Source organism: Lepidochelys olivacea (genome assembly GCF_965140295.1).
Source record: "Lepidochelys olivacea isolate rLepOli2 genome assembly, chromosome: 9".
In the NCBI taxonomy this organism is placed as follows: Eukaryota; Metazoa; Chordata; order Testudines; family Cheloniidae; genus Lepidochelys; species Lepidochelys olivacea.
This window is the reverse complement of record NC_140419.1, coordinates 28926794-28953919: the sequence shown is the minus strand read 5'-3', so window position 1 is coordinate 28953919 and position 27126 is coordinate 28926794. Positions and strand designations below refer to the sequence as shown.

The 27126-nt window shown below is 41.2% G+C and overlaps 1 protein-coding gene and 1 long non-coding RNA gene across 4 annotated transcripts in view; one reads left to right on the top strand and one right to left on the bottom strand.

Moving 5' to 3' along the window:
* AGTR1 (angiotensin II receptor type 1) overlaps positions 1 to 27126 on the top strand; it is a 44880-nt gene that overhangs the window by 5735 nt on the left and 12019 nt on the right. The gene's annotated exons all lie outside the window — the stretch shown is intronic.
* The window catches only part of LOC311526666, a 49357-nt gene continuing 35696 nt past the window's right edge, over positions 13466 to 27126 (bottom strand). The window contains exons 2-3 of the long non-coding RNA XR_014713087.1: positions 17976 to 18113; positions 13466 to 14435 (exon numbers count right to left, since the gene is read on the bottom strand). This is a non-coding gene — a long non-coding RNA (uncharacterized lncRNA). The remainder of the gene's footprint in view (positions 14436 to 17975; positions 18114 to 27126) is intronic.

Sequence of the window (27126 nt, the reverse complement as noted above, 5' to 3'; positions counted from 1 at the left end):
ACATACACATTTCCCGATTGCTGGCTAATGACACCACAGTGCTTAGACACCACTTGATAGGTGCCGTAGAAGACCCCAAATAGAACAGATTTCTCACTCCACTCTAACCTTGCCCAAAACTTACAGGTGTATACTGAATGGAGTATTGTGCCTCAGCATTTCTACCTCAGACAGACTATGTAAAGCTGGAGAAACATTCCTGGAAACTTCTGCACAACAACTTTCCTTTCATCTTGGCAGGCTTGTGCAAGGAAAAGAAACATTTTGTCTGACTTCAATAGAAAATGTTCTTTCTCTTGGCAATATCCTGCGGCTGGCCCTCTTTCTAGTATTGCTCTTTCCTAGCAAGCTTGTCTGCTTGAAGTACCTGGCACAAAAGGTGAGCAATCACCCTGAACATTGTTGCCTAAATAACATATGTACCATGCAATCTACCTTCATAGGGGTAACAAGCTTTTCTCCACACACCGCTGAAGTTCCCCTTTCTCTTTCACTCTGTCCTTGAATTTATCTCCCCACACTTCCACTTCTGTCTCCTCCTTTTCTCCCTATCATTTTTCTCCTGGGAGGCTTCCTTTCCCTCTGCCCCACTATCCCCCCACCTATGCTCCAGGTACCCGAAGGGTTGAGGGTAGGTCAGCTGTCTCTGTTCAATGTTCTCTCTCAATGTTGTTTAATGTAAGCATGAGAGGAGCTGGAAACAGAGAGGCAAGTGCCTCTTTGAGGTCCTGGAATGGAGAGAGAGAGAGAGAAAGAGATACTCTGCTACCCACCTCTCCCTAGCAGCAGCAACCTCCAACAGCCCCTGGTTCCTCTTCCCTACTGAATACACTGCATTTTCTATACCCATGCTCCTGCTCCATTTAGCTGCATGCACTGAGTGGGTATCAACAGGTGTTTTAGAAGTGCTATTCTTGCCCTGCACAGAGGTACACCTCCCCACTATTAACATCTTTCCATGTCATTTACTCCTATTCTTTGCTTTCTTTGTCTTAATCAGTTTTTAACCTATGACAAGTGTGACAGGTTGGACCCCCTTTTCGCGATGCCGCCGGATGTGCTGGGGTCCCACTGAGCCCACCTGTCCTACCAGCCTGCGTTTCCCTTACTCTGTGCTGCTGTGATAGGCTATCAAGTCCCTTTCCAGCACACACACACACAGGGACACACCTAGCTGTAGAATCACACAGAGTCTGAGATTAACTCTATGTGGGAAGACTCAGCTAGGGGAATGCCCCACTCTCCTGTGCACACACCCTCTGGAATGTAAACCCAAAATTATATCATCTTGTGCTGTGTAGAGATCTATATAGCATAAGCGCCTAAAAATCACCCACCCCCTCAAGGTGGAGGGAGATATGCACAGCTCTTTGCCGCCCCCCCCCTCCAGTTATGAATTGCACAAACTGAGTTTCGGTATAAAGTTTATTAATTACAAAAGGTAAATTGTAAGTGATTATAAGGCACAGCAAACAGAACAAAACAGATTACAGAGCAAATAAAACAACACACACAAACAAGCATAATACACTAAAGAAACAGGTTACAAATAGTAATTTCTCACCTTAAATGTTGTTTTAGGCAGGTTGCAGAGTTTCTGCAGCTCAGAGTTCCAGTTATTTCTCTTCACAGGCTAAAGCCCGTCTCAGTCTGGACTCAGCCCTTGCCTTTCCCCAGCTTAGTTCCTTTGTCTTCAGGTGCTTTCAACAGTCTTCCTTCTTGGGTGGGGAGGCAAGGGAGAAGAGCCCTGGTTGACTCACTTCCCAGCCCTTAAATAGGATTTACATAAGGTGGGAATCCTTTGTTTCCTTTGAAAAATACCAGCAGTGTCCAAGGTAGTACTCCGTACCAGGTGACATTATCACATGACCTTGCAGTGTTAAAGCCACCATCAGACAAGGTTTATTTGTAACGTCCACCGGAAGGAACTCCAGGAAGATGAGAGAGCAACATCTTCAAAGACCCCGTGTCTTTCCTAATGGCTCATCCAGACCAACTGCATACTGTCTGGTGGGCGTTTCCCAGGTGTAACCACAGTTGTAATTGTTACATAATCAATATTCCTAACTTCAGATACAGAAGTGATACATGTATACAAATAGGATAATCGTATTCAGTAAAACATAACCTTTCCAATGATACCTTACGACCCATCTTGCATAAAATACATCTTAGTTATGCCATATTCATATCATAACAATATTTCTATGAAGAATATGGGGTGTAGATTCACAACAAGATTAATCTCTAACCCAGGTACCAAATTTTCTTAAAAGCATCTTATAAGGGAACTTTTTTTAAAAAGTCTAACTAAATTACATCTTCCTACTCTCCTTTAACAAAATAGTGGATAATGTTCCTATCATACAGTTAGGCTACCTTCACACAGAAGGTAATTTTATTAGTATCAATTTTCTCTACTATATCCGTGGTACCAAAGTAAAGCTCACTGGAACATAATTGCTGGGATTGCTCTTAGAACTTTCTGGTGGGGACTACCCTGGACCTATGTGAGGGCTGGAGAAATGAGCACAGGACAGGGAGTCAGGAAAGCTTGAATTCTAATCCTGGCTCTGTCACTACTTACTCTCTCTATGATCCAAGGCAAGTTTCTTCAACTTCTGTAAAATGGGAATAACAACACTTATCCACCAGTCTTACAGGAATGTTGTGATGAGTAATTTCATAGAATCATAGAAATGTAGGGCTTGAAGGGACCTTGAGAAGGTTGCAGGACCAAGTCAACCTAGACCATCACCAATAGGTGTTTGTCCAACCTGTTCTTAAAAACCTCCAATGATGCGGATTCCACGACCTCCTTAGAAAGTTTTTCCTAATATCTAATCTAAACCTCCCTTGCTGCAGATTAAGCCCATTGCTTCTTGTGCTACCTTCAATGGAAAGGGAGAACAATTGATCACCATCCTTGTTATAACAGCCCTTAACATCTTTGAAGACTTATGAGGTCCCCCCCATCAGTTGCTTAGCAGGCTTCCTGCTTCTGATCTACTTAAAATGTTTTTGCTATTACTTTTTGAGTCTTTGGCTAGCTGTTCTTCAAATTATTTTTTGGCCTTCCTAATTATATTTTGACACTTCATTTGCCAGAGCTTATGCTCCTTGAGAAAAGACTAAACATGCCCAGTTTTTTTAACCTTCCCTCACAGGCCAGGATTTCTAAACCTTTTCTCATGTTTGTTGCTTTCCTCTGGACTCTCTCCAATATGTTCACATATGTCCTAAAGTATGGCACCCAGAACTGGACAAAATACTCCACCTGAGGCCTCATCAGTGCTGAGTAGAGAAGGACAATTAGCTCCCATGTCTTACATGCACCATTCCTGTTAATACACCCCAGAATGATAAGCAGTGAGAGGCACAAAATAAAAGAAGCAGTGAGAGGCAAAAAGGCACCCTTTAAAAAGTACAAGTTACATTCTAGTGAGGAAAATATAAAGGAGCATAAACTCTGGCAAATGAAGTGTAAAAATATAATTAGGAAGGCCAAAAAAGAATTTGAAGAACAGCTAGCCAAAGACTCAAAAGGTAATAGCAAAAAAACATTTTAAGTAGATCAGAAGCAGAAGCCTGCTAAGTAACCATTGGGGCCACTGGATGATCGAGATGCTAAAGGAGCACTCAAGGATGATAAGGCCATTGTGGAGAAACTAGATGAATTCTTTGCATCGGTCTTCACGGCTGAAGATGTGAGGGAGATTCCCAAACTTGAGCCATTCTTTTCAGGTGACAAATCTGAGGAACTGTCCCAGATTGAGGTGTCATTAGAGGACGTTTTGGAACAAATTGATAAACTAAACAGCAATAAGCCACTACGACCAGATGGTATTCACCCAAGAGTTCTGAAGGACCTCAATTGTGAAATTGAAGAACTACTAACTGTAGTCTATCATTTAAATCTGCTTCTGTACCAAATGACTACAGGATAGCTAATGTGACATCAATTTTTAAAAAGGGCTCCAGAGGTGATCCCAGCAATTACAGGCTGGTAGCCTGACTTCAGTACTCCAGCAAATTGGTCAAAACTATAGTAAAGAACAAAATGTCAGACACATAGATGAACATAATTTGTTGGGGAAGAGTCAACATGGTTTTTGTAAAGGGAAATCATGCCTCACCAATCTACTAGAATTCTTTGAGGGGGGTCAACGAGCATGTGGACAAGGAGGATCCAGTGGATATAGTGTACTTAAGATTTTCAGAAAGCCTTTGACAAGGTCCCTCACCAAAGGCTCTTAAGCAAAGTAAGCTGTCATGGGATAAAAGTGAAGGTCCTCTCATGGATTGGTAATTGGTTAAAAGATAGGAAATAAAGGGTAGGAATAAATGGTCAGTTTTCAGAATGAAGAGAGGTAAATTGAGGTGTCCCCCAGGGATCTGTACTGAGACCAGTCCTATTCAACATATTCATAAATGATCTGGAAAAAGGGGTAAACAGTGAGGTGGCAAAGTTTGCAGATGATACAAAACTACTCAAGATATTTAGACCAAGGCAGACTGCAAAGAGCTACAAAAAGATCTCTCATAATTGGGTGATGGGGCAACAAAATGGCAGATGAAATTTAATGTTGATAAATGCAAAGTGATGCACATTGGAAAACATAATCCCAACTATACATATAAAATGATGGAGTCTAAATTAGCTGTTACCACTCAAGAAAGAGATCTTGGAATCATTGTGGATAGTACTCTGAAAACATTAACTCAATGTGCAATGGCAGTCAAAAAAGCGAACAGAATGTTGTGAATCATTAAGAAAGGAATAGATAATAAGACAGAAAAATCATTTTGCCTCTGTATAAATCAATGATATGCCCACATCTTGAATACTGCGTGCAGATGTGGTCTCCCCATCTCAAAGATCTATCGGAATTGGAAAAGGTTCATAAAAGGGCAACAAAAATTGTTAGGGGCATGGAATGGCTTCTGTAGGAGGAGTGATTAATAAGACTGGGACTTTTCAGCTTGGAAAAGAGATGACTAAGGGGGGATATGATTGAGGTCTAGAAAATCATGACAGGTGTGGAGAAAATAAATAAGGAAGTGTTATTTATCCTTCTCATAACACAAGAACTAGAGGTCACCAAATGAAATTAATAGGCAGGTTTAAAACAAACGAAAGGAAGCATTTTTTTCACACAACATACAATCAGTCTTTGCCAGAGGATGTTGTAAAGCCAAGACAAGAACAGGGTTCAAAAAAGAACTAGATAAGGTCATGAAGGATAGGTCCATCAATGGCTATTAGCCAGGATGAGCAGGGATGGTGTTCCTAGCCTCTGTTTGCCAGAAGTTGGGAATGGGCGACTGGGGATAGATCACTAGATGATTACCTGTTCTGTTCATTCCCTCTGGGGCACCTGGCATTGGCCACAGTCAGAAGACAGGATACTGGACTAGATGGACCTTTGGTCTGACCCAGTATGGCCATTCTTATATTCTTATGTTAGCCTTTTTTGCAATTGCATCACATTACTGCCTCATATTCATTTTGTAATCTACCCAAACCCCTAGATCCTTTTCAGCACTACTACTACTGAGCCAATTATTCCCCATTTTGTAGTTGTGAATTTGAGTTTTCCTTCCTAAATGAACCACTTTGCATTTGTCTTTATTGAATTTCAATTTGTTGAATTAGACCTGTTCTCCAATTTGTTAAGGAAGTTTGAATTCTAATTCTGTCCTTCAAAGTTATTACAAAACCTCCCAGTTGGCCAGTTTGGTGTTATCTGCAATTTTTTATAAGTATACTCTCTGCTCCATTACACAAGTCATTTATGAAAATATTGAAAAGTACTGGACCCAGGACTGACTCTTGTGGGGCCCCACTAAATATGCCCTCCCAGTTTCACAGTGAGCCATTGATAACGACTCTTTGAGTATGGTCTTTCAACCAGATGTGCATGCACCCTTGTTTGCTTATGAGAATGCAATGCACAACTGTATCAAAAGCCTAACTATAATCAAGGCATATCACAACTACTGCTTCCCCCCATCCACTCAGCCAGTAAACCTGTCACAGATGGAAAATAGCATTGATTTCTCAAGAACAAACCATGACAAACCAACCTGACTGTTGTTCATTATCCTCCATGTGCTTACAAATTGATTATTTAATAATTTGTTCTGGTATCTTTCCAGGTATCACTGGTTAGGCTGACTGGTCTATAATTCCCTGGGTCCTCTTTTTTCCCCCTTTTAAAGATAGGTACTATCTTTAAAGGTACTTCTTCCAATGGGACCTTATTTACCAGGTCTCTGAGTTTGTAAAAGTCTGCTTTTTTTGAAATCTGTTGTCCTTAGTCTGCTGCTTTTACTCCTTCCTTTCCTTTAGGATCATGAAATCCATTATTTCATGATCACTTTCACCCAAATTGTCTTCCACCTTCAGATTCCTAATGACATTTGTTAATGTCTGTACTGTGTTTAGAGTCACCCTGGATAGTTCTCTGAAAACATCTGCTCAATGTGCAGCCGCAGTTCAGAGAGTTAACAGAATGTTAGGAACCATTAGAAAGGAGATAGATAAGAAGACAGAAATCGTCATAACGCCACTATCTAAATTCATGGTAAGCCCACACCTTGAATAGTGTGTGCAGTTCTGGTAGCCCCATCTGAAAAAAAGATAGATTAGATTAGAAAAGCTACAGAGAAGGGCAACAAAAATTATTAGGGGTATAGAATGGCTGCCATATGAGGAAAGATTAAAAAGGCTTTGACTGGTCAGCTTAGAAAACAGATGACTGAGGGGTAATATGAGAGAGGTCTACAGATTCTTGAATGGTCTGGTTAAAGTGAAAAAGGAAGGGTTATTTACCCTGTCACATAATAGAAGACCCAGTAATCACCCAATGAAATGAATAGGCAGCAGGTTTAAAACAAATACAAGGAAGTACTTCTTCACACAGTCAACCTGTGGAGCTTGTTGCCAGGGGATGTTGTGAAGGCCAGAAGTATAACTGGGTTCAAAAAAAGAATTAGATGAATTCATGGAGGATAGGTCCATCAGTGGCTATTAGCCATTCCAGGCCAATGTCATTAGGAATCTGAAGGTGGAAGACAATTTGGGTGAAAGTGATCATGACTGCCAGAAGCTTGAACTATCTGACAGAAGATGGATCACTCCATAAATTGCCCTCTTCTGTTCATTCCCTCTGAAGCATCTGGCATCGATCACTGTCAGAAGACAGGATACTGAGCTAGATGGACCACTAGTCTGACTGAGTGTGGCCATTTTTATGTGCTTGGAATACCGTATATAAAGAGCTACCTAAATGCTAAGTATTATTGTCAGCTTCCAACCTTCACTGTAGATGTTTTAATGATCTATTATATGTTAAAGCCAGATTCTGCCTCCCTTATCAGGTGAAGCAGGTTCTGACCCATAAATGTTGAAATGATATAAAATATATTGTATTACAATGGCAGACTACAAGTATTTGTTAGTAGTGCAGCTGCTCCATTCTTCACTACTTTCAGATCTCCTTTGGAGGATACCAGCTGGTCCTGGTGATTCATTACAATTGAAGAATATTTAATTTTTAAAGTAGAAGGTGCTTGAGGCCCCACACAACATAAAGTACAATGGCAATCTATTTAATTTCTCAACTTGTTCCATCATCTCTGTTTTTGGTAACTTTCTCTCTGATTGGGCTTCATCTTTATTACCGGTAACATACATCTTTGAAATACACAGAAATAAGAACTTGATATTTGTAAACCTAATAATAAACTAATTAAATTAATTTCTCACTCAGACTGCTAAAAGTTACATTGTTTCCTTGCAGACAAACACTATTAAACCTGTACTGGGTTGTACAATTCTGGCAGCATAAGTATTTTGCCATCACTCTCCACAATGAAGTCTGCTACAAACAATTTGGGGCCAGATTCTACCACTTTTATTCAGAGGGAGTACTAATTTACTATGTGAATATCCCCATTTATACATGGATAAATGTGGCAGAATTTGGTTCTTCATCTTCTTTGATTGTCCACTTAGCACTGCAGTGGTCTCATTGACTTGCCCAAAATTACCGACGTATTTAAAGACTTATCGTTCGTCTAGATCTGTGGCTATTTGTTCATCAAATGTCCTTCTAGCCTTCTTAGGACCCAACTCTGCATTCAAAATTAGATAGAAGTTTTGTGTAAGTAGGGACTGCAGGATTGGGCCCTCTATATTTTCCGCATCATACTTGCTCATGCTTAAGTTCCTACTAGGCTCACTTGGGCTGGGCTGCATTACCGTGGTGGGGTGGTTTTTTTGTTTGTTTTTGTTTTTTTGTCTGAGTAAATTATTGTACCTTGCCATTTAACCATACTGTTTTACCTTCTCACCTTTGGTTTCCTTCTGAGACTATAATGACTATAGTCTATAGACTATAATGACTATGACTAATGCTAATTCTGTGGCTTTTATTCTTTTAATGTTTTTCCTTCAGGCTGTTTCTAACATCCTCCCTTTCTTTAAAGTCTCCTTTCTTGAAGCATAGTGTCTTAGGATGTTGCCCCTGCTGGGAGGATGTCAAACTTAATTACCCAAGGGTCAGAGTAACCCAGTGGCTCAGTCACACTTGCATCCTGTTACTGAAGACTAAATCAAAACAACACATTGAAAACGTGTATCTCTGAGTTATAAAAGTACAAGTTGTTTTGGTTTTGGGGGGGCATAAACAGCTATTTTTGTGCATCTGAACTCAAACTGTCTTTTTATTTTCAGACTTAATCAGAGGACAAACATTACTTTTTCAGTTTGAAGCCTTAAAACATTTCAGCACAAAGGATTTTTTTCTCCCCAAAACCTTGGATTATAATAGAATTCCTGACAGCTCTTTTACTATAATGTGAAGATCGTGATGCCATAAAATTTGTGTGTTAGTTGGATTTCTAAGCATGCCTGTTATCTGGGGACATAATGCAGGCACACTTGTATGCGTGCGTGTGAGAATAGTGTTAGCATGAGTAAATATTTTTATAAGCTAGTGCTGGCATACATTCTTAAAGTAAAAGCTTCTGTCAGTAACTTTAACCTCATTGGTACCAAATGGGAATATTCTTATGTACTATACCAAATCATAGTCAGTAAATCTTATATTTAGTAGATGGGAGAAACCCTCTCTTCATAAGTATAAAGTGTAATATCAAATACTTTTTACAGCTGATTAATTGGTCATATAGGCTCTTTACATTGGCTAAAGAGTGGGGAGATTTTAATTTTCAGGGGGATGATGCCTGAGTGAAGTATGCCAACATGAAGTTACTTGGTTTCTCTTCCCAGTTTGTGTGTGGAGATGAGTTAGTTTGGTTTTATTTTGGTGAGGTTACTCCTAGTTGCAGATGAAGATGCATGATGTGCTATAATGTGGTTATCTGAAAGGTTTCAGTGGCAAATCTATTATCCTGGAGCCATGAAATTATACTTGTCCGGCAGGTGAATCCTAGTAACACCTTAGTTCCAAGAATAAAAGACTCTCCTTCTCTTCCAGGTTGTTTTTTAAGGCAACAGGGCTCTAACAGTGTATTGTTGAACTACTGCTCATATCTGGTGACTTTGAGAAAGTTACGTGGAAAGGTGGTCTTGCCAAGGACTAACTTGGTGGAAATACCACACCTGAACATCAGGAATGAGCAATAAGGGTAGAATTTAGGGGGAGATTCTCAAAGGCACGTATGTCAGTCAAGCACTGTGTCTTTGAAAATCTCTCCCTAAACCATGGGGCTCTGCACACCAAATATAAGCACTGTTGCTCCTGTTACCTGGAAGGAACTAAAGCCTTCTGTGTAGCCACGATGCTGTCAAATGTTGGTGTGCCAAGGGCACACCATCTAGAGGGGCCAAACAGTTTGCCATTGCAGAAGGGGCTATTTTATTCTATCCAGGTTCTTACACCACCCTCATCACCGGAGTACATAAGCACATTCGAATAGTGCATTAACATCTGTCAGGTATGGTTCATCTCTTTCTCATCCTCTTCCCAGGGGTAAGAGTGTGTGTGCAGTACAGTGCTTGTTATTTAATTATATGTACACTATGTTGTGCGTCTTATATCAGCAAAGTCAAAGTTGCACACCTTGTGCTGTGAATGGAAGGTGGAGAGGATTGAGAGCCTGAGTTCCTGTGGGAGTTTATTCCTGTCTGGGACTAGCCCCCAAGGGCTCTGTCTCCTGCATAGACAAGCTTTACCCTGTCTGTGCATAGCTGCATTGTATTTAAGGGATGAAATTATCAGCCACATTCCTAATCCCAGAGTTTTAATCAAATTTGTAGGTGTTCTGGGCCTAGAGAGTGTCTCAAAGGTAAGGACCAAGACCTTGAACTTGATTTTATATTCCATGGGAAGCCAGCATAAAGAGCAGAGGACCGGTGTAATGTGCTTGTGGTAGCCCCTGTTCCTTACAAGACATATTGTCATATGCAGATGACCTGAGAGCTGGCTGGGAAAAACCACCTTCTGCCTTTGCAGAGGGAGAAAAATGTGCAGCTGTGAGGGAGAAGGCCAATGGCAGTATGGTCCCTGAATAAGCCAAGCTACTAGAGAGGAGAGGGATGGAAAGGCAAAAAGCAAAATTTGACAGCAAGTAGAGGAAGTCCCTGCAGTCTTTGCCCACAGTTTCTTGAGCTCTTCAGGGTTTGCCAGCCACGTCCCATTCTTTCTTCATGCAGAAAAAAGTCTTCCCTATTAAAGCAAGATTGGCACAGAAAATTTGAGGACCTGCTTAGAACATCACTTACACCATTTTCATAAGGGTGTAACTCCATTGATTTCACTGGAGTTACTTTTAATTCATAATGGTATACATGAGATCAGAGTCAGGCCCAAGAGTTTAATGCTTGGAGTTACAACAGGACTCCTCCTCTCCCACAAGTTTTTCTGTGTGAGTGAATGACTTGGCCCAGAAGGTGATTATATCTTCGGTCTCTCTTTTTGTAATGATGTGTTATCTCTGTCCATAGTAATAAGGATGCTAATGATGTTGGTCTCTTGCCTTGTGCATATTACCTCCATATGAAAATGCTTTGGAATATTCTAATCCCCCAATTTAGATTTCCAAAACCCTATTTTTTGGTTAATTGTCAGGCACCCCAAATAAACTACATATGTTCTTGCTTGGAATTACTGTAAATCAAAAATGGGTGCCAAGTGTCGATAGAGATTTACTTACAGGCTTTTCTGCGGCATTCCTCACCATAGTAACTGAGCACTTCAGAGACATTAATGAATTTATCCTTACAACAGCCCTAGGAGGTAGAGAAGTATTATCCCCATTATACAGATGACAAATTGAGGCACAGAGAGATTAAGTGACTTTCCCAAGCCAAGTGTCCTGAATCCTCTCCTATACCTTCCCAGCACAGCATACTCTCCCCCTCTCTGATGTGACAGGCCTTTTTATGGCTTTTGCAAATGCAAGAGAATATGAATGATAAATCTGTTTCATCAGCTTTTCCTTCTCTCTCCAGGCTGAGAAGGAGCATAGGCCCCCATTGAAGTGCATAAAACTTCAATCCAAACTTAATAGCCTTGATACGCTGCATGATTCAGAAACAGCTATCTGATATTTTCCTTAATCATTGACTCATCCATAGCTAACAAATGTTGAGGGTGGTAAACCTCCCCAGTGCAAGGGACAGGAGAGTCAGGAGAAAAGTGAACTTTATTAAGACAATTACAAATCATTTCCCTGCAGACATTCTACTAGAGTAGCACCACTTTTCTGTGGAATAGGAATCTCTTACTCTTATAGGAATGACTCAGGCAGAAAGAGCTGTTAAACGAGATTTAACTTTCTGAATTGAAGTTAATAAAAACAAAATTTTAAAATATTTGCACACTCTGTGAACTGGTAGAAAACCCTTTATGTATATTTGTAGTCTCTTACATTCTGGAGAATCAGAATTATTTATTTCCATGAGCAAAGAAAGCCCAAGAGACTCTAATACCCAGGGGCTCTGTGACGGGTTCCCCCGGGGGTGCCACCTGGAACCCGAGTACCACGGAGCCCTGACCCACCAGCCTGGACTCCCTTTACACTGTACTGATGTGACCAGCCTACACTTTCACCAGCACACATACAGGAAGGGAGACACCCAGCTGCAGTTACATGCAGATGCTGTGATCAGCCCTGCATGGGAAGGCTCCAGCTAGGGAACTTGCCAGCTACTCAGCCACATACCCCCTTCTGGAGTGTAAACCCAAAATTATACCGTCTTGCTCTGCATAGGGAACTATGCAGCGCAAGCTCATGAAATTCGCTCCCTCCTCAATGTGGAGAGGAATACACAATAGCTTTCTGCCCCGAGTTATGACTCCCACACACTGGTTTAGACAAAGTAAAAACAAATGTATTAACTACAAAAGATAGATTTTAAGTGATTATAAGGGATAGCAAACAGATCAAAGCAGATTACCTAGCAAATAAATGAAACAAACTAAGTTTAATATACAACATAGATCCAATACGAATAGCAAATTCTCACCCTAATTGATGATACAATCAGGCTGCAGATTCTTAAGGGGCAAGCTGCACTTGCTTACAGCTTGGAATCAGGTGTTTCATTCACAGGCTAAAAATCCCTTTAGCCTGGGTCCAGCACTTCCCCCAGTTCAGTCTTTGTTCCTCAGGTGTTTCCAGGAGTCTCTTTGGGTCGGGAGTCAGTGAAGAACCAAGATGATGTCACTCCCCTGCCTTATATAGCTTTTGCATATGGCGGGAACCCTTTGTTTCAAAGCTTTGTTCCCACGCCAGCCAGTGGAAAAATACTGATATCCCATGATGGAGTCCAGCACCAGGTGACCTGGTCACATGTCCCTGTAGTGTCACAGCAGCCATGACTTGGAGGCTGTCTGCAACATCCTCAGGAGGGCCCCCAGGTGGGAGATAAGCTTCTTCTAAGGCCTGTTGTTTTCTCTAATCGCCCTTTCCCACACAGCTTTTCAGAATTAAAGCATCTTGTCTAGTGGGCATTCCCCAGATATAAACACATTTGAAATACAGATACATAGTCAATATTCCTAACTTCAGATACAAAAAGTATACATGCATACACATAGTATAATCATGTTCAGTAAATCATAACCTTTTCAATAATATCTCACATGACCTATCTTGCCTATAATACATCATAATTATGCCATAATCATATCATAATTATATCACTATGAAGAATGTGGGGTGCAGTATCACAGGCTCAATTTTGCTATCCCTAATTTATGTGAAGAGTCCTTACTCATGCAAGAAGTCCCTTAAATTTCATTGTGGATAAAGACTAAATATCTGAAAAATTATTTGGTGAATTGAGCCCCATGGGATTCCTTGTGTCACAACTATGATCTTCAATAAATTAAAACCAAAAGTGTATATAGGGAAAAAAATCAAAGGATGAAAGATTTCAAACTCACAAAAGAGAGAGTTAAGGAGTACTTTTGAGATTATTAATCTTGGAACAGTCCTTAGTCCTGTATAAAAATAACTTCCACCAATATCACACAAACTGAATTCTCAACATATGTTTGAAACTTCTACCTGATGTCTTCATCTTTCCACTGTCATCTTTGACAAATAAAAAGGCTGTCACACAAGAGGATTCTCTACACCCAATACAGTTTTTGGGTTCTTGTGCCTCAGACATTTTTCTCCTAGGACACCGTCCTTTTGCCAACCACACTAACTAGGAGTGTGCCTGCTCCCTGCCCTTTGTCCCCTTTGTATACTTAGTATTGCCAGCCACAAGCATTCAAAAGTTATGAGTCAGACTCCAAAAAGTCATCACCAGTTTTCATATTGGAGAGGGGTAAATGGCAGGCTCCCCCAAGGATCTGTACTGGGACTTGTGCTGTTCAACATATTCTTACATGATTTGGAAAAAGCAGTAAAAGTGAGGTGGCCAAGTTTACAGATAATATAAGATTACTAAAATACTTAAGTCCAAAGCTCACTGGGAAGAATTACAAAGGGGTCTCACAAAACTGAGTGACTGGGCAACAAATTTCACAAAACTGAATGACTGGGCAGCAAAAGGGCAAATTAAATTCAGTTGATAATTGCAAAGTAATGCACACTGGAAAACATAATCCCAACCATACATACAAAACGATGGGCTCTAAATTAGCTGTTACCACTCAAGAAAGAGATCTTGTATCTTGATGATACAAGCAGGCTGTAGATTCTTAAGGGGCAAGCTGCACTTGCTAACAGCTTGGAATCACCAGGTGTTCCATTCACAGGCTAAAAATCCCTTTAGCCTGGGTCCAGCACTTCCCCCCAGTTCAGTCTTTGTTCCTCAGGTGTTTCCAGGAGTCTCTTTGGGTCAGAAGTCAGTGAAGAACCAAGATGTCATAATGGACAGTTCTCTGAAAACATCTGCTCCAGGGGCAGCAGCAGTTAAAGCTAACAGACTGTTAGGAAGCATTAGGCTAGGGATAGATAATAAAATAGAAAATGTCATAATGCCAGTATATAAATCCATGGTACTCCCAACCCTTAAATACTGTGTGCGGTTCTGGTTGCCCCATCTCAAAAAAGATGCATTAGAATTGGAAAAGGTACAGAGAGGACAATAAAAATGATGAGGGGTATGGAACAGCTTCCGTATCAGAAGAGATTAAAAAGACTGGGACTGTTCAGTTTAGAAAAGGCACGACTGGGGGCAATAGGACAGAGGTCTATAAAATCACGATTGGTGTGGAGAAAGTGAATAAGGAAGTGTTATTTACCTTTCACATAATGCAAGAACCAAGGGTCACTCAATGAAATTAATAGGCAGCAGGTTTAAAACAAATATATGGAAGTATTTCTTCATATAACACACGATCAAACTGTGGAACTTGTTGCCAGGGGATGTTGTGAAGGCCATAAGTACAACTGGCTTCATAAAATAGTTAGATAAATTCATGGAGGATAGCCATTGAAGAGGACAGTTGAAGCTCATGCGAGTGGGGCTACAGAGGAGAAACTGATGGGGTGTAACCACTGGAAGGAGCGTTAGCCTGACCAAGCTAATCCCCAGAACTGCCAAGAGGCAGTGCCATCCAGCAGTAAGTAGAGCAACCTGTGACAGGAATATTGATCAATTTTCCTTTCTGACCATTTTAAAAATGGCTCCTGGCTTGCTGAGTATTAAACTTGGCATGTAAATTCTATATCCACTTTAATCTACCCTTTCAGCTCTCTCTTTTAGGTACTTATATGGTCCTCTTCACCATAGCATCTGGGTGCCTCCCAAGTATATAAAAATAGAAATAACAATAATAATCTCTCTAGCTCTCCTGCCTGTAGGAGAAATAGCTTGAGTAGTTTTGTGTTTGTGTGTAACTTATTGAAGGAAAGCTAAATCACAGGAATAGGTTATGTATATTGTTCTGAATGTAGTTACTTCCAAGATCATCCTTATTTCTTGCAGAAGTGAATTCCATAGTGTACATTCAGCCCTGTGAACGTTCTGACTTTCACACTCAACATCCTTTCCTCGATGGTCAACACTTTCATTGTTCCAATGGAATGTAGCTGTCACAGCCATGGGGGGAGGAATATCTCTCAGGTAGTGAGGCCCAATCCTGTGGAGGGCTTTGAATATCAGGTCAAAGATTTTCATTTGGACTCTATTGAAGGGACAGCCAATGCAGAGATGCATTCACTGTGACCTGTGTTGACAATGCACTGTTTTTTAGTAGCATCTTCAGCTCTATCAAGGCAGTGGCTTCATTTCTAGACATAGGCACCGCTGTGGGTGCTCCAGCCCTGGAGCACCCATGGAAAAGAATCAGTGGCTGCTTAGCACCCTCTGGCAGCCAGCTCCCCCATATGTCCCCCAGCACCTCCTGTCCACCAGCAGCCCCATTAATCAACTCCTCCCCCTCCCTCCCAGCACTTCCAGCCTGCCATGAACAGCTGTTCTGCAGTGTGTAGGAGACACTGGGAGAAAGGAGGAGGAGCAGGGATGGGGTGCGGGGGGGTGGAACTGGGTGGGAAGAGGCAGGACAGTGGTGGAGCGGGAACAGGAAGAGATGGGGCGGGGTGGGGACTTGGGGGGAAGAGATCGGGTGGGGGCAGGACCTGGGGCAGTGCATGGGGTGAGCACCCCTGGGGCCCAGAGGAAGCCAGCACCTGTGGTTCTAGATACAAGTTATAATAATCAAGCCTGGATGTCACAGACCTTGTTGAGGTTGATGGCTGTGAACTCACCCTTCAATTCGTGTAATGAAGGGTAAGTGAATGACAAGCCCCCCACCTTAAACAAAAGGAGTTTTGGACTGAATGGCTGGAGGTTGCTACAATTTGTGAGTCATGGGTGGCAATTTGGGGGCCATGTAAGTTGTGGGGAGGAGGAGGAACATATGAATGCTTCCCAGGAGAGGTCTCGGGGTGGAGTGAGGGAATAGGGGGGAAAAGGGGCTCGGGGCTGCAGCGAGGGGAAGGAGGTTATAGATAGTGGGATAAATGGGGATAAGTGGTAGGGGAGGGGAGAAAGGGTGGGACAAAGATGAGGGAGGCATGACACTCCCCAGTTCTGCCAGTGCAGCCCAATCCCCCTACATCCTACAACTCTGCCAGTGCCCGCCAACTCGTGCTCAAACTCCTGGCCACATCCACAAATTCACTTAGGTTGTGAGCTCTTTGGTTAGGGACTGTCTCTGTTATTACTGTGGTGCAACAGTTATGGTTGTGTCACAATTTCTGTGTAAAGGTTGACCTTTTTAAGGCTTCTAAAATCAACATGTTTAGTCAGATTCCTTTGAAATTTTGTGTTTGGAGAGTTCAGGTTAGGGTTACTGACCCAAAGTGTGGGAGGGAGGGAGTCATTTGAGATAGGGGTTCCAGAGATATAACCCTGAAAAAAAAATAGCCCATTTTTCAAAAAGTTTCTATGGGCGTAGTTTTGCACAGAGCTACAGCTCAAACTATTGATTTCATGCAGGTCAAACTCACTCTGCTAAGGAAGTGCACAGCCCCCACTAAATCTTTGGGGGACTCAAATTGACTATTGTATTTAAGAACAAGTTCACTTCTTCACTTGTGAAGATGTATAGTCCGGAAGGATTACAATATGCATGCACCAATAAAGAAAAAAACACGCAGGGCGAACTGGGAGTGAATGAGTGTCAATTGTATTGAGCCCCGAACTCAGTAGGCCCCAAAACATCTGTAACATCTGTATAAAGTGAAATGGGAGGGGTTGGGACCCCACTGAATATGATGTACCAGGGCCTCAAATTTCTCTCACTGGGCCTGAAACCATGAGAAGGTTTCTATGCATCCACTTTGTTTTCCTAGGCAGTAGGAAGGAATATGTCAATGCCATTACTCTGATGAACACCTTGACACTGATGTGTCCAGTCCAAATCTTTGTATGCCTGTGCAATAAAGATTTAATAACTCATGTTGCTTGCCACAAGTTGTCTCTGTTATAATAGAATATGTTTTTATTTTATGGGAAGATTTACAGTGAACACAGCAGAATAATCACCACTTGGTCTAATCCAAATGTTTGTTATATCAGTGGGGGAGGAACTAGAGACATAGGGGGATGAGGATGAGGGACAGGAAAAGGGGTTGCAGCTGCAGAGAAGGTGGGCAATGAGGATGGGTAGTAAGTAAACCTTGAAGTGTTTGTTTGATGAAAAAATCTGTATTTTACTAGGCCTGGAGAGAGAGGGAAGGGCAAGTGGCTTCTTCCTGACCTCAGGACAAATTAATGTGGCATTTGCAAAGAGACATAGGGTCAAGGTTTGGAACTAACAATGCAGGTACCTTGACTGCTGAGGGAAAATAAATATGTATACAGCCAGGGTTGCCAACATGTGGATTCTGGGCAATTCCTGTATCATAAGGTTGCAGAAGTCTGTGAGAGAGCAAGGAGTACACCATGACATGGGGATTGCTGATTATAGGCTGTTTTTCAGTGGATAGAAGTGGCCTCTGTTGGCATCATGTTTTGCCCACTCTGCATCACCTACCCAATGGCTTTTGAAGTTGTGATGAACATCCAGTGAATCTGTAATGTTTTGGAATGCAGTGATTCTGCAGCATTTTTGAGTTTAGTCCTAAGTCAGAGAAAGTTTTTCCGTTAACTGCAGTCACAGCAGAGTCAGGCCCTTTATAAGGAAGAAGAGCATATGGAAATCAAAGGTCATCTTTTGAACCAAATCCAACTGATCTGAAAAATGAAACTTACAAAGTGAAGTACTTTGCTAAAACTGTATGGCAAATTGGAAAATAGCACTGTTTCAGCTAAACCTTCCACAAATGTGCTGCAAAGCAGCAAACAGCATACAACAAATTTTGGTATATATAAAGTATTTTAAAACAAAAAGCCAGTTTAGTGTTAATGTCTGAATACCAGTAAAGTTGCACAGTCCTAGGGTAGTGCAATCTATCATGTATGAATAGAAATTGTACATCAAGATATCCCAACTTCTGGCAGCAGAGCACAAATGAGAGATGGGAAATTACAGCTCCTAGGTCTATGTAGAATTAACTATATGCTACTAAATGTAAAGAAATACTTACAATGTCCAGGAACATTATATATATTAGTGCAAACGCAAAATTGTAACCAAAAGTTTCATCATTGTTACAACTAATGTAGTTCCTACATGTGGAATTACCACTCTGTAGGTTACTCGCAACTAGGGCTGTCAATTAATCGCAGTTAACTCACATGATTAAAAAAATTAATCACGATTAATCCCATTGTTAAACAATAGAATACCAACTGAAATTTATTAAATATTTTGGATGTTTTTCTACATTTTCAAATATATTGATTTCAGTTACAACACAGAATACAAAGTGTACAGTGCTCACTTTATATTATTTTATTACAAATATTTGCATTGTAAAAATGATAAACAAAAGAAATAGTATTTTTCAATTCACCTCATACAAGTACTGTAGTACAATCTCTTTATCGTGAAAGTGTAACTTACAAATGTAGATTTTTTTTGTTACATAACTTCACTCAAAAACAAAACAATGTAAAACTTTAGAGCCTACAAGTCCACTCAGTCCTACTTCTTGTTCAGCCAATCACTAAGACAAACAAGTTTGTTTACATTTACAGGAGATAATGCTGACTGCTTCTTATTTACAGAGTCACCTGAAAGTGAGCACAGGCGTTCACATGGCACTTTTGTGGCCACCGATGTAAGGTATTTACATGCCAGATATGCTAAATATTCGCCACCATTCCAGAGGACATGCTTTCATGCTGATGACACTCGTTAAAAAAAAAATGCGTTAATTAAATTTGTGACTGAACTCCTTGAGGGAGAATTGTATGTCTCCTGTTCTTTTTTACCCGCATTCTGCCATATATTTCATGTTATAGCAGTATCGGATGATGACCCAGCACATGTTCATTTTAAGAACACTTTCACAGCAGATTTGACAAAACACAAAGAAGGTACTAATGTGAGATTTCTAAAAATAGCTACAGCACTCGAACCAAGGTTTAAGAATTTGAAGTGCCGTCAAATCTGAGAGGGATGAGGTGTGGAGCATGCTTTCAGAAGTCTTAAAAGAGCAATACTCCGATGCGGAAACTACAGAACCTGAACCACCAAAAAAGAAAATCAACCTTCTGCTGGTGGCATCTGACTCAGATGATGAAAATTAACATGCATCGGTCCTCACTGCTTTGGATCATTATCGTGCAGAACCGGTCATCAGCATGGACACACGACCTCTAGAATGGTGGTTGAAGCATGAAGGGACATATGAATCTTTAGCGCATCTGGCACATAAATATCTTGCAACATCGGCTACAACAGTGCCATACGAATGCCTGTTCTCACTTTCAGGTGACATTGTAAACAAGAAGTGGGCTGCATTATCTCCTGCAAATTGTAACCAAACTTGTTTGTCTGAGCAATTGGCTGAAGTAGGACTGAGTGGACTTGTAGGCTCTAAAGCTTTACATTGTGTTATTTTTGAATGCAGGGTTTTTTTTACATAATTCTACAGTTGTAAGTTCAACTTTCATGATAAAGAGATTGCACTACAGTACTTGTATTAGGTGAACTGAAATATACTATTTCTTTTGTTTTTTACAGTGCAAATATTTGTAATAAAAATAATATAAAGTGAGCACTGTACACTTCGCATTCTGTATTGTAATTGAAATCAATATATTTGAAAATGTAGAAAAAATCCAAAAATATTTAAATAAATGGTATTCTATTATTGTTTAACAGCGTGATTATTTGCGTGATTATTCGCGATTAATTTTTTTAATCGCTCGATTATCCACAATTAATTTTTTTAATCGCTCGATTATCCACAATTAATTTTTTTAATCGCTTGACAGCCCTACTCACAACAAATGTGTAGACAATTTGGCACACTTTTTTATTGATACACTGTAGTATTATTAAACATTATTTCTTCCTTTTAGTAGTAACAAGATGTTTTACTAAAGCAAAAATTTTTCTGAATAAAAGTTGTTGTTAGTACGTGGCTAGTCCTGCCTTAAGGGCCAGATCAAAAGCCCACTGATGTCAACGGGAGTCAGGCCCTATGATTTTGATATGCTGGAGTAGGGGTGGGCAAACTATGGCCCACAGGCCATTTTAAGCCAGTCTGCGAGTTCCCGCTGGGGAGCGGAATCTAGGGCTTGTCCTGCTCCAGCGCTCCAGCCAGGGCTCTGGGTTGGGGGCCCCACCATACAGCTCGGTCCCACTCCGGTGCTCCATCCGGGGACCAGGGTCAGGGGCCGCTCCACGTGGCTCCCAGAAGTCACGGCATGGCCCCGCTCCGGCTTCTACATGCTCCAATGGCCCCCTCCAGCGCTCCAATGGGAGCTGCAGGGGCAGTGCCTGCAGATGGGGCAGCATGCAGAAGCACCTGGCCATGCCTCCATGTAGGAGCTGGAGAAGGGACATGCCACTGCTTCTGGGAGCCGCTTGAGGCAAGCGCTGCTCAGATCCTGCACCACTAGTCTCTCCCCACGCCCCAACCCTCTGCCCCAGCACTGATTCCCCTCCCGCCCTCTGAACCCCTCGGTCCCAACCCAGAGCACCCTCCTACACCCCAAGTTCCTCATCCCCAACCCCACATCCCCAGCCAGAGCCCTCACCCCCGCCCGCACCCAACCCCAATTTTGTGAGCATTCATGGTCCGCCATACAATTTCTATTCCCTGATGTGGCCCTCAGGCCAAAAAGTTTGCCCACCCCTGTACTGGAGGTATGACTTTATCCAAAGATGCCCATGCAGCTCTCTTCTGCCCCATACACGGCAGGTGGGTCACTCATCCTATTCCAATTTCTTGGCTTTCAGAATGGGCAGGTCCATGCAGACAAAGAGCAGTGATGGAGCACACCTAGGGTTCTGTTCAATATCTTCATCAATGATTTAGGTAATGGCACAGAGAATACACATATTACATTTGCAGACAATACCAGGTTCGGAGGGTTGGAGGATAGGATTAAAATTCAAAATGATCTGGACAAACTGGAGACATAGTCTGAAGTAAATAGGATGAAATTCATTACGAACTAATTAAAGGACTCCACTTAGGAAGGAACAATACGCTGCACACACAAAATGGGAAATGACTGCCTAGGAAGGAGTACTGCGGAAAGGGATCTGGGGGTCATAGTGGATCACAAGCTAAATATGAGTCAACAGTGTAACACTGTTGCAAAAATATTGAACAGCAATCAGAGATGCATCAGCAGGAGTGTTGTAAGCAAGACACAAGAAGTAATTTTTCCACTCTACTTCATGCTGATAAAGCCTTAACTGGAGAATTGTGTCCAGTTCTGGGCGCCATATTTCAGGAAAAATGTGGACAAATTGGAGAAAGTCCAGAGAAGAGCAACAAAAATTATTACAGGTCTAAAAAACATGACCTATGAAGGAAGATTGAAAAAATTGGGTTTGTTTAGTCTGGAGAAGAGAAGACTGGGGGACATAACAGTTTTCAAGTACATAAAAGGCTGTTACAAGAAGGAGGGAGAAAAATTGTTCTCCTTAACCTCTGAAGATAGGACAAGAAGCAATAGGCTTAAATTGCAGCGAGGGTAGTTTAGGTTGGTCAATAGGGTGGGGTTAAGCACTGGAATAAATTGCCTAGGGAAGTTGTGGAATCTCCATCATTGGGGATTTTTAAGAGCAGGTTGGACAAACACCTATCAGGGATGGTCTAGAGAATATTTTGTCCTGCCTTGAGTGCAGGGGACTGGACTAGATGACCTCTTGAGGTCCCTTCCAGTCCTGTGATTCTGTGATAAGAGGGTGGGCTGGAAATAAGGCTGTAATTGCTGTATTCTCCTCACCAACCCCATGCAGATTACTAGAAAGAAAGAATGCTGCTTCAGGCTGAACCTTGTGGAACCCCTGTTTGGGTTGGAGTGCCAGGGAAATCCTGGCCAAGAGAGGCCTTGGCAATGTAGTCCTATTGGAGCTGCACAGATAGGACATTGGAGTGAAAAGGGTATTGGAACCTCAAAGCACAGGCCCTCTATGCAGATGCTCCTTGTTTCTTCTGAATCTTGAAGGATCTGCTGGCTTCTGGGGGCAGAAGAACTCATTTTGTGTGTTGGTAGGGGTAAGGGGCAAATCCAGTCCTCCTCCAATGACATTACTTTGGGGGAAATTCCCAAGGAGAGCCTCATGGAGTGTTCCTCTGCAAAAGGGCAGATGTGTCCCCCACCCCAGCATTTATGTGAGGCCTGTTGTTCCTGCTGATATAGTCCACTCTCATGCAAAGTGCTGAATTTGGGTCTGTGCAGGTGAAAGCCTTTTTTTCTTTATTTCTTTAAACCCAGCCTAGAATATTGGTGGCGCTGGTGACATCCATTCACCTTGGGTTTTACAGCCACCACAGATGTCCAACCCTTCTTCCCCCCGTCACCTCTCATTTTCTCAGATCCCTTTGTGTTCTCTCAAAAATATTGCTGTTTTTGCTGGCTCTGAGATGATACAACCTGTCATTCCTTAACTCCATAAGGATTCATCATTGGACAGAACGTAACTACCTTATTTGACACAAACATGAGACATGGTAGTGAAAAATAGAATACACAATTTATTTCTGTTTGTCTGGCATGAAGTAATATAACTCACTTGTGGCTCCCTGTTGTTCCTCTATTGACATGATAGTCTTCCAGTCCTCATATAAATAAATACCACTGTAGCAATCAACTACTACAGAGGTTCACCTCTCCATAGATTTAGAAGTCTCATATGGAGGAGAGTGCTATAATGATGTTTACTTTTATGGGGACTAGAGGACTGCCTAGCTCAACAGATAATTATTTTAGTATAACAATTATATAAACACCATCATGTCTCACAAGGGTCCCAAGGGTTAATGTGAGAGTTAGGTGTGTAAATAGAAGCGGGGGGGAGGGGGGGGCGGGAAAACCAGACAACTACTATTTTAAAACCTGGAACTGATTTTACAGGAAATTAAATATGTCAAGACCTTTACGGCTAAAACTGACGGTTTTGGGCACTAAAAATCAATATAGAATCACATTGCCATGTACTTTTCCAAAATTCCAATTAAAAAAAATGGTGCTCTTTTAATAACAACCAAAGTAGATCTGAAGTGGAATCTTCATACAACTTCAACAACAAAAACACTGCCCACTAAATAGGAAAATGAATGTTTAAGTCAAGTAGACCTAGAATTAGCTAAAATTACTTTCAGTATTATTCTCTGGCTGGTATTTGAAAAAAATGCTGTATAATTAATAACACAGAGCTAAAAATCTTACAGAATAATATTTAGTTGTCAAGTATTTTCATTTAAATTTTATAGGACACTATAATTTTTTCCCAGACAGAAGATACATTTTTTTAAAATTTGCCTCAGGAAATTTAGGGAGATCAAACTCCATGTGTCCTTAGAAAAACAAGTGTCAGGATCTTGCTCCATGATTTACTAGAGCAGGATACTAGGTTAGATGTCAGCAAAACCAGGAATATCCTAGATTAATAGCAATTGGAGAGAGAAAACTATTATGTCTTATAATCCATCCTAAAATTGTTCCTCTGGTATACTCTTTGGTGCTTAAATGCGTTTGTGTCTTTGAAGCAATTCTTCACGTAAAACAACATTCTGGGGTTGACACTGAATGACACTTGAGAATAAAAGAACGGTTTTTGTATTTTTTAAAATAGGAAATACAGACCTCTAGTGGTCAGAATGTCATATATATTGTGAAGTAGATTTTGGAGCAAATTAAACAGCATCATTATGATTATTGCTATTATCTTCTTTCCATTGCTTTTCCATTCCAAAAAACACAGAAACATCCTTCAAAATACATTCCCCATAATTTCAACCTTGGTTACTCCTTCTGAAAGCAGATGATTTCCCACAGAGAATTCACATTAATCTGCACTTTTCCCTTACAGAAACTTGCACTAGTAAAACTGAGCAAAGTTGAAGGAGGTTTGAGAACGAAATGAAAAAATTAATCAAAGTCAGGAAAGCAGATGGGGGTGGGGGAAGAAAGTATGAAAACCAACTGGAAGTAAGGAAGAAAAGCAAGAAAATGAAAATAATTTGATTCTTCTAAGTATTGAAGTATGCAGAAGGAATAAATATAGAGGAGAGTTCTCAGCATCACAGTGCATAAATAGTACCAGTTTACAGGCTAACAATAGCTGGGCCTCTGCTACTCCAGAGCCAATAACATGATATCTAATTTGACAAGGAAAGTCAGTGTTTCGCTCTAATGGAGAAATTCACATCCTCCTAAGATGTCAGGCCTCACCCTTGCAGTTTATTTGCTGACTATGAACTATGCTTTATGATACCATAAAGCAGCCTAGCTTTTACCATGGCAGCTTAAAAACTGTTGTCAAGTATTTGAAAACTCTTGTCACAAACTGAAAATGTTAAGATATTTAAAATTAAAAGTATTTTGTTCTAAAAAAATGATATTTAGATCATCTAACTGTCCAGGGCAAGCAATAACTCAGTCTCTCTACTCATGCATGACTTCAGCTGAAAATATTAACCAGGTACATAGAGTACACAAGTAATTAGCCTAATTGTGTCATTCTGACAAAGCCTAAATAGAAACACAATGAAAGAAAGCAACCAAAATAATTACTGCAAGTTAGGGCCCCAATCCTGCAAACACTTGAACACACAGGAGTAGTCCTGCTGAGCTCACTGGGATTATATACTTGTATAAATGGACTGGAACCTACATGGGAGTAGCACAGGGTCAGCCAAAAGCATATCATTGCAGATATTACATATAGGCATTGTTTTTCAAACAATAGCACTTTTTCACAGTACGTTTTAACAATCAATATAAGGACATACATTCACTAATACTTGTGAAATATAAAACCAAAAAGTAGCTTAATCCAATTCAAAAGATTGTAGCAGAAAGAAAGCACTTAACAAATAATACTGATAGTGAGTTCTCATGTGATTATGGTAACTGATTAGTGAAAGAGTCCACATACATTAGAAATGGACAGGAAGGCATATAGTTCCTGGAATTTCTGGTGGCACATGCTAAACCACTGTTTTATCTAATTATTCCAAAATTTGCCCAAGCAGCAACAAATTCAACAATTATTATTAAAGCTGTTTTTGTAGGTTTCTTTTCTGTATGCTGGTATGATACAAATGAGCATATCTGGAGAAAGGCTTCCAATTCTGAATTGTATTTCTCTAATTCTATTCTTCATGATTACATTTTTAAAAGGTTAAAGTCTTAGCATCATGGAACATGTGGGGAGGTTGTCACGTGAATGTAAAGCCCATGCAAACAGGAAGACTCCAATACTTATAAAATACGTGGTGTAATTTAAAGGCGGGAACACATTTCTTACAGTCTCCTCAGCCTCCATGTGGGCTCCTCAGCAGTAACTCTGGACTGGTTAGAAAGCCCTGACCCAGCAGAAGGGCAGGTTGTGGCTGAACAGCAGGTTGAGCTTGGCAGGTCTGAGGCGTTCGTGTCTTGCCAGACCAGGGCACATGTCATAGCTCCCTAAAAACCTATAAGAAACACCCCGGGGAAAGTCTCCGGCTGTTAGTTCTGATCCAAGCAGCATTCTGATCCCATTTGAAGCCCTGCCACCCTCCATTCCGGTCTCTGCCTCCCTGCCAGCAAGGCCCTGAGGCTGCTGCTGCCTGTTCTCCCACCTGGTTGTTCCATGCCAGCTGGATGCCACTAAGGTGAGCACTGAGAGCAGAGAAGAGCCAGTCTCCCTGCCTTCAGTGGCAGCACCACAGGAGCTCTTGAAGTCCAGGAATTGTAACTGCAGGGAAAACCCTGTGGCTCCGTTCAAGCCCTGCTGGGTGTGTGATAGGTTTTAGCTGGAGCTGGACAGGCACACAGAAAATATGAAAGAAAATCCCCTGCAGCTATTTGCATATTCTTATTTAGGATTGGAACTAAAGTGGGGTCAGGCTGCACAGTTTGGAAAGCCTGGTGTATAGTGCCCATCAGCCTACTATGTATACATTGTAAAAAAAAATGTAAATAAACTTATCTTTAAATCTGAACATGTTTCCATCTGGAACTGCAAGTTACAGCTGTTACATGGAAAGCTGCCCACTAGAGAACAGACTGGAAACAGCAGCTTGTTCTAGACAGGCCACTGAGTAGCCATCGTATTGTAAACACTTATTGTTTCTATTGACTTGTACTGGATTGAACCAGCAACCTAGAGGAAGCAGCCTCTCTGGCAGTGGTCATCAGGGTTCACCATCAAGTCTTCCCACTGTACCATAAGTATGGGCACAGGAGCAATCCGTTGATCACAGGGCTCTTTAGAATTAGGACCACCCTGCATTAACTATCCTATTTAAGCACTTGTATTTTTTCTGCCAAACAAGTATCTTGTCATGTAGAGGCAGAGAGGAATGTCATTAGGTATATCTGCTACCTTATCTTTGGTATCTGTGTTTGTTAAACACAAATTCTACCACCACCTGCTTTTTCTGTGGGTAGGCTTTGGCTCTAGTTGGTGGCAGAGTGTTTACAAGATGCAGTCTGTCTCATTGCCATGAGAAGCGAGGTCCTGGTAGATGAGCAGGAAAGGAGGATGAACTTGTGATCATATGAGGTAGAAGAAATTACAGTCACTTATGGCTGTGGGGATGAACATGTTGTTTATACGGCTGTAT